Consider the following 15,524-nt stretch of genomic DNA (forward strand, 5'->3'; position numbering starts at 1 on the left):
GGCTAGCTGCATCTCTGCCCCCTTCCTGGTATCTCTGAGTGCACCCTCCTTGGCCTCATGCCTGCCCCTCTCTTAAGGTCAAATTACACGATTCTCCCCTCGCAAAATGAGTCCTGGGTCACAGCCCTCTATGCACCAGCTGTGGTTTCCTAACAGGTCTAACTGGGTTTGCTGCCTGAAGTTCTTCCCTCTGGAGCTGTAACCAGTTCTGAGCTGTGTGACCAGACAGCCTTTTCCCCCCATTTACCGCAGAAGGAAGAACAAATCAAAACAAAAAAAAACAAACAAAAAACCCAACCAAAAAGAGAAAATACTGCATAGCAACTCCATGCCCATCACACCAAACATCTCAATGGGATCAAAAATTTGACCTCGTTATCAAAGGACAGATTATCAACAGGAAACAGGGCAACTGGAGGATTGGTCAAAAGAAATCTAATGAGGTTCAACAAGGACAAGTGCAGAGTCCTCCACTTAGGAAGGAAGAATCCCATGCACAGCTATAGACTGGGGACTGACGAGCTGGGCAGCAGCTCTGCAGAAAAGGACCTGGGGGTAACGGTGGATAAAAAGCTGGATATGAGTCAGCAGTGTGCCCTGGTTGTCAAGAAGGCTAATGGCATATTGGGCTACATTAGGAGGGGCATTGCCAGCAGGACGCGGGAAGTGATTATTCCCCTCTATTCGGCATTGGTGAGGCCGCATTTAGAATATTGTGTCCAGTTTTGGGCCCCCCACTACAAAAAGGATGTGGACAAGTTGGAGAGAGTCCAGCGGAGGGCAACAAAAATGATTAGGGGGCTGGAGCACAGGACTTATGAGGAGAGGCTGAGGGAACTCGGCTTGTTTAGTCTGCAAAAGAGAAGAGTGAGGGGGGATTTGATAGCGGCCTTTAACTACCTGAAAGGGGGTTCCAGGGAGGATGGGGCTAGGCTGTTCTCGGTGGTGGCAGGCGACAGAACAAGGATCAACGGTCTCAAGTTGCAGGGTGGGAGGTCTAGGTTGGACATTAGGAAAAAGTTTTTCACTAGGAGGGTGGTGAAGCACTGGAATGGGTTACCTAGGGAGGTGGTGGAATCTCCATCTTTAGACGTTTTTAAGCTGAGGCTTGACAAAGCCCTGGTTGGGATGATATAACTGAGGTTAGTCCTGCTTTGAGCAGGGGGTTGGACTAGATGACCTCCTGAGGTCCCTTCCAACCGGCGGACGCGGCGGAGGACGCACCGGCAGACGCGGCGGGGGACACACCAACGGACGCGGCAGCTGCTGATGCATCGGGAATTAACTTAATGGGGGACATGTCCTCACTTCTGTATGGACTTATTTACTCCATTTGTTAAAACCCCCAAAAAGTAACCCATAAGCATATCTTAGTGACGCTGGAAAACCCCCATTCCCATATTTCTAATTGTATTTAACGCCCACTTCCCCCATCCAGGACCCCGCAGATTATCCGTCGATATTACTTGATTCTATGACCTCCCGATAACCTGCACATAGTCCCTGGATGTTATATAACCTCGCCCCTTTAAAAATCTATGGGTTACCTGTTTGTTATTTTTTCTGAAATATTTTCTCAATAAAAACTTTCAATCTATGATTCTATGATTCACATGTCCCACTCATGGCCTTAATATCCAAGGTACTGGGAATCTGGAAGCCACCTTAACCAAGTGATTATTGTTGTCCCCCTTCTAGTGGCTACAAGGAGAGAAGGAATTAAGTCTTACTGTCTGCTGCAGGTATAGTATGTCCTCACCATGTCTGAAATAAATACAGTCACTGTAATTAGGTGCCCATGGGGCTTAATTTTAAACACCTGTATTTGAAACTGGTGTACACAAAAAATATTCCATGTATGAATCCAGATTTAAGTATTCAAAACAGCTGTAGCTGGAAAACCACTTCCATGAAATAGTCGATATTTCTAATTGTTAAATTCCTAAAGAAAATTGTCATGTCAATGGCAATCAAATCCTAATTTTCGTTTAATTTCGAAAGAAGGTGTTTTTTTTTTTTTTTCAAATTTCAAATTGAAATTGAATTTTTCATATTAATTCTTTTTGTATTGGTGGGGGAGCAAAAATTTTTTAAAGCTGTTGTTGTGAACAATACCATCAGCACTTGCTTCTTTTATCTACAGACCTCAAAGTGCTTTACAAAGGGGGTTGGTAACATTATACCCATTCTGCAAATGCAAAACTGAGGCACAGACAGGTGACGTGAGTAGCACAAGATCACCCAGCCAGGCACTGAAAGAGCCAGGAAAAGAACTGAGATCTCTGCAGTCCTGGTCCCACGCTCTCTCCGCTTAACCATGCTACTTTTAGTCTCACACAATTACCCTATTTTTATACCTTTTTCCCCCCAATATGTCAAGATTTTTCTCTCCAAACTTTGGGTTTGGAGGAAACCTCGTTTTTCTACACGAAATAGATTTTTCCAAAGAATGTCAACCCTAGTCCTAAATGTCTCCTCCTTTCAGTTACTGCCCTGCCATGGACACATTCTGGGACGCTGGGTAATTCAGATCCCCATTCGGTCTAGGATTTTCAAGGGGGACTAAGGGACTTAGGCACAGGGAAATTCACTTGGCTCTTTCCTGCAATTTTTAAAGTTTTCACTTCCCAGCTCCAGACCTCTCCAGAGATTATGCCTTTCATTTCAGATTAGGACAGACCCACTGCCATAGGAAACACCTGGTCATCCAAAGTTAGTCATACAAAAGTGTCAGATAGTTCTGGTGGTAAAGGTTGTATGGGCTGTTTTCCTCCTAACTCACTTAGGTTCCTGTAAAATCCAAGGCAGTATATGAACTCTCCAGCACACACTTCCTCTCTGCAGTAACAATGCCTATCACTAGTATCACAATGCAGATTTTGTATGACAAGGATCATTACCTCCCTCAACCATCTGTGCTGGTGAACAGCCGCCTCCAAACAATTGAGGATGAGTCTGGAGTCACATGTCTTCTCGGATCATTGCTCTCCTGACTGGCTGGGGAAGGGGATCTTGTTCCAAAGAGGAGACAAGACCAAGAAATCTTTCCCTTCTATCCTATCTGACCCAAGACTGGTGCCAGGATCAATGACTCACTGAAGTCCCCCAAGCTTTACTGAGCCAGATCAAGAGAGTTGCTGCTTCGGAGAATTGAGAATTCAGTCTCAAGGGGAATGATTAATAAGTCCCTGAAGTTTTTCATTTTTTTTTGTTTATTTTTAGCCACTCAAACAGAACAGGCTCTGGAAATTGACCATGTTGACTGGGCTTGACATAAAAAGACTATGTGGGACACAGGACCTGCTTACGTCGACCTCGCTGGCTTTAAATGTGTCTTTGTTTAAATTTGGCTCTCCCAACACACTGATTTAATAACACCACCTCCCCGATTGGCATAGACTCAGAGTCGATGTGAAGAGGTTGGCGCAGTGGAGACACTTCAGTCGACAGTTGTTCGCCTATAGGAGCTGTCCTGCAGTGCCCCACACTGACTGTTCTGGTCTCCGTTGTGAACTTCTCTGCTCAGAGTTCTGGTGGATAGGAAGCTCCTCCTCCCTTTAAAACCCTGCAAATTCTTGAAATTCCTTTTCCTGGTTGTCCGACACGGCCGGCCACCTAGCAGATCCCCATAGTTGAGTCTAATTGCCCAGTTCATAGAATCATAGAATATTAGAGTTGGAAGGTACCTCAGGAGGTCATCTATCCAACCCCCTGCTCAAAGCAGGACTAACCTCAGCTATATCATCCCAACCAGGGCTTTGTCAAGCCAGGCCTTAAAAACCTCTAAGGATGGAGATTCCATCACCTCCCTAGGTAACCCATTCCAGTGCTTCACCACCCTCCTAGTGAAAAACTTTTTCCTTATGTCCAACCTAGACCTCCCCCCCAGCAACTTGAGACCTTTGTTCCTTGTTCTGTCATCTGCCACCACCGAGAACAGCCTAGCCCCATCCTCCCTGGAACCCTCTTTCAGGTAGTTAAAGGCCGCTATCAAATCCCCCCTCATTCTTCTCTTTTGCAGACTAAACAAGCCCAGTTCCCTTAGCCTCTCCTCATAAGTCCTGTGCTCCAGCCCCCTAATCATTTTGGTTGCCCTCCGCTGGACTCTCTCCAACTTGTCTACATCCTATTTGTAGTGGGGGGCCCAAAACTGGACACAATATTCTAAATGCGGCCTCAGCAATGCCGAATAGAGGGGGATAATCACTTCCCGTGATCTGCTGGCAATGCCCCTCCTAATGCAGCCCAACATGCCATTAGCCTTCTTGACAACCAGGGCACATTGCTGACTCATATCCAGCTTTTTATCCACCGTTACCCCCAGGTCCTTTTCTGCAGAGCTGCTGCCTAGCTCGTCAGTCCCCAGTCTATAGTTGTGCATGGGATTCTTCCTTCCTAAGTGGAGGACTCTGCACTTTTCTTTGTTGAACCTCATTAGATTTCTTTTGGCCCAATCCTCCAGTTTGTTTAGGTCACTCTGTATCCTATCCATACCTTGCAGGGTATCTACCACTCCCTCAAGCTTAGTGTCGTCCACAAACTTGCTGCGGGTGAAATCTACCCCATCCTCCAGATCATTAATAAAGATGTTGAACAAAACTGGCCCCAGCACCGACCCCTGGGGAACTCCGCTTGTGACCGGTTGCCAGCTAGACACGGAGCCATTGATCACTACTCGTTGAGCCCTATGCTCTAGCCAGTTCTCTATCCATTTTATAGTCCATTCATCCAACCCATACTTCTTTAACTTGCTGATAAGAATACTGTGAGAGACCGTATCAAAAGCTTTGCTATAGTCAAGGTATATCTCATCCACCGCCTTCCCTACATCCACAGAGCCAGTCACATCATCATAGAAAGCAATCAGGTTGGTCAGGCATGACTTTCCCTTGGTGAATCCATGGTGACTCTTCCTGATCACCTTCCTCTCTTCCAAGTGCCTTAAAATGGATTCCTTAAGGACCTGCTCCATGATTTTTCCAGGGATTGAGGTGAGGCTGACCGGTCTGTAGTTCCCTGGATCCTCTTTCCTCCCTTTTTTGAAGATGGGCACTAGATTTGCTTTTTTCCAGTCCTCAGGGACCTCCCCCTGTTGCCACGAGCTTTCAAAGATAATAGCCAATGGCTCTGAAATCACCTCAGCCAACTCCCTCAGCACCCTCGGGTTTCCATGCATCCGGCCCCATGGACTTGTGTATGTCCAATCCTTCTAAATAGTCTTGAACTCGTTCCTTCAGCACTGCGGGATGTTCGCCTCCTTCCCATTCTGTGCCACCCAGTACGGCAGTCTGGGAGCTGATCTTGTCTGTGAAGACAGAGGCAAAAAAGGCATTGAGTACCTCAGCTTTCTCCACATCCTCCGTCACTAGGTCACCTCCCTCATTCTCTAAGGGGCCCACACTTTCCCGAATCTTCCTCTTGTTGGCAACATGCCTGTAGAAACCCTTCTTGTTCCCCTTCACGTCCCTTACTAGCTGCAACTCCAATTGTGCTTTGGCCTTCCTGATTTCATTCCTGCATGTTCGAGCAGAGTTTATATAATCCTCCCTAGTCATCTGACCAAGCTTCCACTTCTTGTAAGCTTCTTTTTGCGTTTAAGTTCGCCAAGGACATCTTTGTTAAGCCAAGCTGGACGCCTACCATATTTGCTATTCTTTCTGCACATCGGGATGGTTTGCTCTTGTGCCCTCAATAGGGTCTCTTTAAAATACAACCAGCGATCTTGGGTTCCTTTCCCCCTCATATTAGCCTCCCAGGGAATCCTGCCCATCAGCTCCCTGAGGGAGTCAAAGTCCGCTTTTCTGAAGTCCATGGTCCGTATCCTGCTGTTCTCCTTTCTTCCTTTCGTCAGGATCCTGAACTTGACCATCTCATGGTCACTGCTGCCTAGGTTGCCATCCACTTCTACTTCGCCTACCAAATCTTCCCTGTTTGTGAACAGCAGATCAAGAGAAGCATGGCCCCTAGTTGGTTGCTCCAGCACTTGCACCAGGAAATTGTCTAAAACTTCCTGGATTGTTTGTGCTCTGCTGTATTGCTCTTCCAGCAGATGTCAGGGTGATTGAAGTCTCCCATGAGAATCAGGCCCTGTGAACTGGAAACTTTCCCTAGTTGAGTAAAGAAAGCCTCATCTACCTCATCCTCCTGGTCTGGTGGTCTATAACAGACACCCACCACGACATCACGCTTATTGTTCTTGCTTCTAAGCTTAATCCAGAGACACTCAACTGACTTATCTCCAGTTTCATACTGGAGCTCAGAGCAGTCAGAGTGCTCTCTTACATACAGTGCAAGTCCTCCCCCCTTTCGCCCCTGCCTGTCCTTCCTGAACAGTTTATACCCATCCATGAAAGTGCTCCAATTGCTAGAGTTATTCCACCAAGTCTCAGTTATTCCAATCATGTCGTAGTTTCTTGACTGTGCCAGGACTTCCAGTTCTTCCTGCTTGTTTCCCAGGCTTCTTGCATTTGTGTACAGGCACTTGAGATAAGTAGCCGAGTGAATGAATCGGGAGGCCTCCCCTGCTGCACCCTCCTCCTTCTGCTTCCTTGTGGTGTCCCTCTTCCCCACTAACCTTCGGGCTTAGGTCCCCGTCCCCCGTCGAAACTAGTTTAAAGCCCTCCTCACTAGGTTAGCCAGCCTGTCTGCGAAGATACTCTTCCCTCTCTTCGTTAGATGAATCCCATCTCTTCCTAATAATCCTTCTTCCTGGAACAGCATTCCACGATCAAAGAATCCAAAGCCCTCTCTTCGACACCACCTGCGTAACCACGCATTTAGTTCCACAATGCGACGGTCCCTACCTGGTCGTTTTCCCTGAACAGGGAGGATGGATGAGAACACCACTTGCGCTTCAAACTCCTTTATCTCTTTTCCCAGAGCCACATAGTCTGCAGTGATCCACTCAAGATCATTCTTGGCAGTGTCATTGGTGCCCACGTGGAGAAGCTGGTAGGGGTAGCGGTCTGAGGACTTGATAAGTTTTGGCAGTCTCTCCGTCACATCCGTAATCCTAGCTCCAGGCAAGCAGCACACTTCTCTAGTTTCCCGGTCCGGACGGCAGATGGATGACTCCGTCCCCCTTAGGAGGGAGTCCCCGACCACCATCACCCTTCTCGTCCTCTTCGGAATGGTGGTCGTGGAACCCCCATCCCTAGGAGAATGCATCCCTTGCCTTCTGATCAAACGGGTCTCCTTCTGATCCATTCCCTCTGAAGGGTCCTCCAAATCATTCTCCGTTGTAGTACTTGTGCAGAGAGGATGAAAACGATTCCTTACTTCTATCTGCATGGTGGGCACAGTTGTCTACGTCAGCTACACGCTCTTGACATGCTCCTGTTAGGCACATAAATACTTTTAAAAATCTGGCCACTGTGAGACTCCTAAGTTCCTAAGTCACTTTTGAAAATAAGGCTTCGGTTCCTAAACCATGTAGGTTATTTTGAGAATTTTCCCCAATGATAGTAAGTGGAGAAGACTCCGTATGTGTATGTGTGCATTTACATCAGAGCGAGAGACAAGCCAGACAATGTATAGCCAGGGCTACACAAGAAAATCTCTGCTGGTTTAGCTATACTAGCTAGCAGCCACTCCTATTTTAAATGTACCAGTGTTTTGCTAGTGTAGCTTATAGCGGTTCTCTGAGAGAAATACACTACAGCAGCAAAAGCGCTTCTATGTCTTTATAACCATGTTTACACTGGGATATTTACCAGCATCGAAATGTCTCAAAATTTCATATCGCCTAACTGCCATTGCTAGATGACAAAAGTTTCTAGAGTAGATCTGACTTATGTGGTTTTTTGCAAGCTTACATTATAAGTACATTTCTGATTCTTTGAGTGTGTCTGCTTGTCAGGAACGTTCCACACGCATTTTTTTTTTTAGTGCATCTTATTATGAGTGTGTTCCTGAGTGTAACTCAACCTGCATGTGTGTGTTTTCTTTCTGGGCTGTGGTTGAGAATGTTTGTAATGTGAGTTTCTGTTTCTCACCGTGAGTTACTGTGTGTTCACTTGTTACTGAAACAACCAAAAACCAAACAACCAAACAAGCTAATTCACCCCAGGATTAGTACTCGCATCTTGTTCGTTAAGAACTCCTTCTCTGAAAGCCACCTAGGGGTGATGGACAACCAACACATTAACATTTAAAAAAAGATCTCTTTCCTCCCCCCACCCACCATATTGAAATATTAGATAATTATTGAGTTACAGAAGGGTAGCCATATTAGTCTGTTTTTAGCAGAACAGCGAGAGTCGTGTGGCATCTCAAAGACTAACAAATGTATTTGGGCATAAGCTTTCATGGGCAGAAACCCACTTAGTCAGATGTATGCGTCCTTGCAACAAACCCCGTTGCCTACTCTGCCCACATATCTACTCAAGTGACACCATCACAGGTCCTAACCACACCAGACACAGTTTGTTGGCAGAATTATTTATTTATTCATTCATTTATTTTTGGTAAAGAATCTCAACTACCTGTACAAATCTCAGGGTAAAGGACGGACACGTGGCTGTGGGCAATGGGGGAGGATGGTTTGTGGAGAAATTCTGGCTTTGGACTATGAGGAGATGGGTTGAATACCCCCCATGCCATAGGCAACCTCTGCAGAGCACAGATAACTCACATCTTCTCCCCCTATTGGGTTTTCCAGGGTGAATAAGGAACTTAAGGGTCCAGTTCCCATTGCTTTTCACTGACAGTTTGTTGCCCAATACCCCTAAAGTACTTTGACATTCACAGGCTCTGTGCCTCAGTTCCCCTTCCAGAAATGGGGACAATATTACAATTTCCTTATTTTGCAGGCTCCAACTGGCTATGGAGAGCCATTTATTGGACACTATTGAAATACCAGAGTTCCCAGTATTATTGCTCCATTTTTCAGTGTTTATTAGTATTCTCATTTCTCAGAGAAATAAGCCTTAATATTTTTGCATATAGTATTCACGCTAAAGAATTCTACTACCTCTACTGGAAATATAATGATGGTAGATTTGTGTTGTGTAGGAATAAAAATGTTAAAGAAAGAAAGAAAGAAAGAAAATATGTAGTAAAAAACCTGTTTTTCATTGGCTTATTTCCAGCACTTTCACTTCCATGGTGCATACGTCTATGTATTAACATGGCTACATGTTTACCCTCATTAGAATCTTGGACACCGTATGAAGAACAGACAAACCAGTGTAGACATGTATCTATATAAGAAGGAGTGATTTCTCAATTGCCATCATAGCCCAGCCTACTATAGCACCGATTTTGTGTGTGTGTTTGTGTGACGCAAATGATTTATTATGAAATTTTATTGAATTTATTCATGTCTCTGTCTCTCTGATGAAGAGGAAATCCTTCCCGTAACATTTCTTGAAGCACCACCTGAAACCTTTTCTCCATCAGTAATTGGAATAAACAATTAATTAGTTTACATGTTGTGTGTGTGTGTGTGTGTGTGCGTGTTTGTGTGTGTGTGTGTGTGTGTGTGTGTGTGTGTGTGTGTGTGTGTGTGTGTGTGTGTGTGTGTGTGTGTGTGTGTGTGTGTGTGTGTGTGTGTGTGTGTGTGTGTGTGTGTGTGTGTGTGTTGAGACTCAGGAATCTTGGGTTCTTTTCCAGGTTCTGAAGTGTAATGCCATCTGGTGGTCACAAACACTTCTACCACATTCCTTCAGCCTGTCCTTTTCCCAGTCTGTTTCCATCCCCTCAGGCTCCTCATCCCAGTTCCAGTCTCCTTACCCAGCCTATCCCAGTTTCCCCCTCTGGGCTTCCCATCCACATCCCAACCATGCTTTCCCCCTAACTCCTTGACCCATTAACCTTTTTCAAGCCACCACCAATATACCCACTGCTCCAGCTCCTCCTCTGATTTGTCTTCCCCACTCCCACACCAGGGGGAGCACTGACAGACATATTACCTGAGCACCTCACAATGTAACTTGATACTGGCTGAGAAACAGATTATCCCCATTTTACAGATAAGAAAACGGAGGCACAATGATATAATTTTCAAAAGTAATAGCAGCCAGATTTTCAAAGGTACTTCGATATCTAAAGATGTAGAGGTAATCAAGGGCCACATTATTAAAGGTATTTAGGTGCCTAGTCTGGCTCCAAGGGGATTTTGAAAATCACACTACACACCTATCTGTATGTTTAGGCTCTGAAATATCTTTAAAAATCTGGTCCCAAGTCACTTCCATGTCTAAGTGCCACTGGCCTAAGTGACCTAGGCACTTCTAAAAATGTCACCCTAAGGGACAGATTTTCAAAGGTATTTATGTGTCTAATGATGCAGCTAGGAACCGCGAGGCAGATTTTTAAAGGAATATAGCTGCATAGTGGGATTTTCAGAAGTTTTAGGCACCTAGGTATTATTGAAAATCCTACTAAGTGCCTGAGTGCCTTTACAAAGCTGGGCATTAGGCACTTTTGAAAATCTTGCCCTCTGACACTCAGCTCACCTTCATCTCAGCCTATCTGCATTTTCTGAGTGCTTTCCACACAACTCTTTTCACATCATTATTTTTCAGGCTGTGGATGATGATTTTTAACATGTGGTACTGGATGGACACTACCCGGAGTGAGAGAACAGCTAGGGGCAATTCATACGTAGCTCACAAATCTAGTCCCACAGCTCAAACCAACCATGATGAGGGGGGATGTGCATGTGGAAAAGTTTTGCATCTTTCCTCCATGGAACATATCCTTAGGATGGCAGAGATGATGAACATGTAGAACAGGTTTGGCAGAAGGAACAGTAACCCTAAATCATAATGAAGGCAAACAGTCAACAGTGTGCCCTCTTTGCCAAGAAGGCTAATGATATATTGGGCTACGCTAGTAGGAGTATTGCCAGCAGATGGAGGGAAGTGATTATCCCCTCGATTCAGCACTGGTGAGGTCACATTTGGAGGACTATGTCCAGTTTGGGGCCCCCCCACTACAAAAAGGATGTGGACAAATTGGAGAGAATCCAGCAGAGGGCAACAAAAATGATTAGGGGGCTGGAGCACATGATTTATGAGGAGAGGCTGCGGGACCTGGGACCTGGGCTTGTTTAATCTGCAGAAGACAAGAGTGAGGGGGGGAATTTGATAGCAGCCTTCAACTCCCTGAAGTGGATTTCCAGGGAGGATGGAGCTAGGCTGTTCTCAGTGGTGGATGATGACAGAACAAGGAGCAATGGTCTCAAGTTGCACTGGGGGAGATCTAGGTTGGACATTAGGAGAAACGTTTTCCCTAGGAGGGTGGTGAAGCACTGGAATGGGTTACCTAGGGAGGTGGTGGAATCTCCATCCTTAGAGCTTTTTAAGCTGCAGCTTGACAAAGCCCTCGATTGGATGATTTAGTTGGGGTTGGTCCTGCTTTGAGCAGGGGGTTGGACTAGATGACCTCCTGAGGTCCCTACCAACCCTCATATTCTATGATTCTAAGTGCGAAAGCTTGTGTCCCTCACCAACAGATGTGGGTCTAATAAAACATACTACCTCATTCACTTTATCCCTCTAATATCCTGGGACCAAGGTGGCTGCAACAACATTGGAAACACCTACAGCTCTGTCAATCTGCCTTGTCATCCATTCATCTGTTCTTTCATTGTTAGACAAGTGGTTCCCCAACGTTTTTATTTTGGATGTAACTTTATAAGGCAATGAGCAATAGCGTCTCATAAATCAGGCTCATCTCCCAGCTTCCCAGTGCCCCGATGCCTGCAAGCAAATCTGTGAGTCACTAATCTAGAATACTATAAAAACACTTATAATGATGTATTGATGTCATGCCTCTTGCAGACACGGGCTCAGATCCTCCGCTGGTGTCAATTAGCGTCGTTCTCTTGACTTGCTGATCAACATTAGGTGAGGATCTGGCCTGCACTCTCGCTAACTCCAGGCCATTTAAATATCCAGGCAACGCACAAGCCAGTGAAGCGCTGCTGGTTTAGTTCTGCTAGACCTGTGTGACTGCCCCAAATTCAGACTGATTTATTCATAGCGCAGTAAGAAGGCTGTGCAAATATTCAATAAGGGGCAATCACTAGACTAGACTCAAAAAGCTCAAAGACTTTTAAGTTTCCATCCTTCTTGGTGGCTTTCTTATTACAATCGCACCATCTAGAGGCCATGGTGCGCCTAACACAATACAGATGTTCTTCTCCTGAAGAAACAACCAGAGTCCTGTAGCACCTTAAAGACTAACAAATTTCTGCAATCATAAGCTTGTTTTTGCTGTATGCAGACTAACACGGCTACCCCTGTGGAACTTCTCCTGAAGAGTTTATTTAGGGCAGACGGAAAAAGGCGCCCCGTGTCATAGGAGATCAGGCACACATGGCACAAGTTTCAGATCTCAAACAGCTGTAAGAGGGTTCAGGGCCTTCAGACCTGTACACTTCCTTGGCAAAATCAGGGCCATGAGATGTAGGTGCAGAATGTGCTATCATTTCATCTCGATGCAGGGCCAACCCCAACTAAAGCATCCCAGTCAGGGCTTTGTCTAGCTAGGCCGGAGTACACCATACAAGGTAGCATTCATAATGAAGACCAAAGAAGGGAGTAAACATCATGACTGGGATTTTCAAGGGGGCTTAAGGGATTTAGGGGCCCCACTCCCATTGAAAGTCAGCAAGAGCTGGGAGTCGAAGGCCAGATTTTCCAAGCTATTTAGGTATCTAAAGATGCAGCTAGGAGCTTAGTGGCATTTACCCTGGTTAGGATCCCAAGAGCAGTTTGGTATAGGTATTTAGAAGGCCCACTTCCACTGATTTCAATGGGAGTTAGAAACCTAAATTCCTTTTAAAATCTGACCCCTAACTCCTAATGATTTGCAGTGGTAGTTAGACGCTTAGCCTACCCCCTCCCACCCCCACTGCCGAGATGCCATGGACTAACTGTCCATGTGCATCCTGCTGATGGCCAAGCACATTGTAGCAGAAAGTGAAAGCCTGAGACATGAGACCTAACAGGCCAGGTATGAGGCCTGAGCCCTAAGCTAAAGTAATCAGAGAATCATAGAAGATGAGGATTGGAAGGGACCTCAGCAGGTCATCTAGTGCAATCCCCTGCTCAAAGCAGGACCAACCTCAGCTAAATCATCCCAGCCAGGGCTTTGTCAAGCTGGGCCTTAAAAACCTCTGAGGATGGAGATTTCACCACCTCCCTAGGTAACCCATTCCAGTGCTCAGCCACCCTCCTAGGGAAAAAAGCTTTTCCTAATATCCAACCTAGACCTCCCCCCCTGCGACTTGAGACCATTGCTCCTTGTTCTGTCATCTGCTACTAAAGGTCAAGCCCCGCTGTTAGAAAGCAAAGTTAGGAGAAATCAGGCAGTGAATGCTGGCAGACTCACAGCAATGGGCAAACAGACACATTCCTAAAAAAGCACTAGGTACAGAGCACCCACGCAAGCATATTCCAGAAAGGGACCAGAACATCCCAATAGCCCAAAGAAAATGAGGGCTTATTGACCCCTCAGAATGATAGGATAGAGAAAGATGTTTTGTCCGAACCATCTGGTACAAGCTAAAAGGTGGTGTCTTACCACATCACTACACACGTCAGAGGTCACCACACAACTTGTTTGTATCAGTGTATAAAGGGGGGTCTCAAAGGAAGTGTCTTGGTCCAGCCGAAGGGGGAACGGAAAGTCCCACTGTTTATTGCAATGGTCCATTGTAACAAGCACACGTGTTAGTGGTTCTGCAGAGTCTGCGGGACACTAGGACTGTGCTTTGTCTACAATAAACCTGGTCTAGCATCTCCATTACTGAAATGGATCTCTGGTCTTATTGGATAATCCAATTATGGAGTGGTGTCTCACTGCTCTGCGCAGAGCTGGGTCAGCATACACCCTGGGAGTGCACACATGCAGCCAACAACTGACAACACACATTACAAGCTGATCGTGCATGTCAGCCAGGTGATATGGACAGTGGATCCATGGCAGGCTGGTGAGGGGCAGATTCCCACCTCAGCTTGGCGTGATCTAAATTTTTCTGCAGACAAGACCTAACTCTCCTCAGGGCAGGTCTACACTGCAAATTTGGTGGAGACGCTCTAGACCGATGGGAGAGAGCTCTCTGTCAGCTAAATAACGCTCTCGCGCTGTATATCTGTAAATGGTGAATAGATCAGGTGCTCGTGGATTGCACTCAGGTATATGCAGCATAAATCCTTGCTTTTCAACGACCAATAAAGCTCACAGTGGTGACTTCTTCTGTGAGCTCTTTGTCCGTGTGCAGCAACTGAGGGGGGTCAAATGAGGGCATTTCTCATTACTTCACAGATGAGGAAAATGAGGCTAAGGGATGGGTTTGAGTAACACACGGAGGCTCACTCAGTGCAGGAAGCATTTGGGAAAGTCTGAACTAGCGTGATGGTCTCCAGCCTTCCATCTCTGTACTTCAGCCAGCAGACAATCCTGACTTATCAGAATGTGTTATATTATCTAGGGAAGTCTGTGAAATTCTGTAGAGCTCAGGTGTCCCATGGTTGAAGGGGAGCTGATGGTGGAGTACAAAACACTTCCCCTCATCTGATCATTTGAGCTGCAGTACATGGACAAGGTGGGTAGGGGTAAAGACAGTTGGATGGTGATCGAAAGAGATTCTAACCGATGTAGATATCTACCAATTTTCCCAGTCTTTGGTTTTGAAGTGGCAGATTCTCTTTTATACCAACAATACTTCACGCCACTCCAGCAGTGTAAGGGATCCATACAATGGAAATGATTCAAAATGATCACACAGACTTTAAGTCCCCTTTGACACTGCTACAGTGGTTGAAAGTGACCTTCTTGGAAATAAGAATCAGGTATGAAATCTTTCTGTAACAAATATAAGTCTAGGTGCGGGAAACGCAAAATATACCAACTTACAAAGCGTCATTAATCAGCAGCCAGATCTATTGTGTATTCTCTAGAGAGAAATAGATTGTGAATGAAGGGAATTTAAATTGGCAAGCTCCATCAGTAGAGCTGGTAAGTTAGATCCACTAGCCAGATACTGCTGGAATTGTAATTCAAAGTAACTGTATAAGGAAATAGCTTCTCCTTTCTTGGTAATAGGAGATACCTGAAAAGCCTCCCGCTGTTCCAAAAGTTTGCCTCATTGTTTGCCCACTGTACCTGTACTGGAAGAATGGTTATAACTCATCCCTCTGTTTCAATATAGTATATAGTCTAGGAGGAACAAAAGGAAATAGGGCTGGACTTAATGACTTCTGCCAGTCTTACATTTCTACAATTCAGACACTGGAAACTGAATTTTTATGTTTATGAAAATCCAAAATTACTCTATGAAAATATTTTTTGCTAAAGTCTCCATTTCATCAAAGAGAGAGTTTCCATCCAAAATGTTTAAATGGAAATGGAAATGTTTCCAGGAGCTCTAACAAATTCACCTCTCGAATTTACTGCTTCATTAACTTAGCTCAGGCAGATAGAGAAGTGTAGATACATATCAATATAAGAACAGCCCTACTAGATCAGCCCAATGGTACACCTAGCCCACTCTCCTGTCTTCCGACAGTGGC

Source organism: Emydura macquarii, unplaced genomic scaffold (assembly GCF_026122565.2).
Source record: "Emydura macquarii macquarii isolate MOO-44397 ecotype Brisbane River unplaced genomic scaffold, CSIRO-AGI_Emac_v2 contig_162, whole genome shotgun sequence".
In the NCBI taxonomy this organism is placed as follows: domain Eukaryota; kingdom Metazoa; phylum Chordata; order Testudines; family Chelidae; genus Emydura; species Emydura macquarii.